Source organism: Meleagris gallopavo, chromosome 2 (genome assembly GCF_000146605.3).
Source record: "Meleagris gallopavo isolate NT-WF06-2002-E0010 breed Aviagen turkey brand Nicholas breeding stock chromosome 2, Turkey_5.1, whole genome shotgun sequence".
Taxonomy (NCBI): Eukaryota; Metazoa; Chordata; class Aves; order Galliformes; family Phasianidae; genus Meleagris; species Meleagris gallopavo.
The window spans coordinates 56687829-56688922 of record NC_015012.2 but is presented as its reverse complement, the minus strand read 5'-3'; positions in this window follow the sequence as shown (position 1 = coordinate 56688922).

Below are 1094 nucleotides of genomic sequence, written 5' to 3'. Positions count from 1 at the left end.
TCTGGACAAAATTCTCAATATTTTGAATGGAAAGAAGATAAATCTGAAGAAGTCTGAATACATCATAGCCCTAAATTACTCAGGCGTTTTGAGATGCTTCTTAAAATAGCAAAATGGCTGGGACACAGGCATGCTTGCAAGATATTATACTGTTATAACTTTTTTTCCCTAATTTTCACAATTAGAGGAGAAGTATGTACTTGCCACATGTCCATCATCTCTGAATGTTTATGACCTGGAATTTGTTGTAAAGTAACACAAATACTTCAAAGAATCAGAGTAAAACATCAGACTGCAAAACAACCTCGTAGGCTAGATGAACAGAACATAGCATTTGTTTTTGTCTGTTTTGCTTTTGGAAGGGGCTGGAGAATGATGAATGCTAGTACTTATGTTCTGGGATGGAATTCAACAAATTGTTGAAGTTAACTACAAATACAGCATTTAACTTACTTCAGATTTCAAGAAGTTCTACCCTGAATTTTCTCACATTTCAATTCACGTGCATGTTTTAAGAAACTGGGTGAGAAGAGTTGGTGAATAGTTTTCCAAAGAAATGGTACATGCCTTTCAATACATTATTAACACACCTTTACAGAAAGATTTAAGTTTCATTTTGGCAGATAATAACGGAAATAGCTTGCTTTGTGCTGCTTACATTTTTAAATGACTGACTTTTTTGTAACCTGCTAAGCTGTGAAGTTATCATACCTTAAAATCAACAGTCTCTATGGATATAGCATTGACTCATTTTCTGCTTGACAACTGCATAAGCTATCTTATGTTTTGAGAAAATTATATTAAAATTTAAGGAAATCAAAATATTAAAGCATTCAATTTGACACTGCTTTTATTCTAGAGTTTTCAGTGCATTATTAAGATGAATAGAGTCATTCTTAGCACATTGCAGTAAGTGAAAAAAAGGCACAAACTAAAAGCAGAACTATTGAAGCTGGCAGAAGAAATGCACACGTAGTGTTAACTTCCCCAGTTCTGTTAGTCATATGTTGGTAAATATGGCACTTCAAGTCCCAGAAAAAAAAAAACAAAACTTTAAAAAACAGTGAACACTGCCCACTCTTACCCCACTCCAT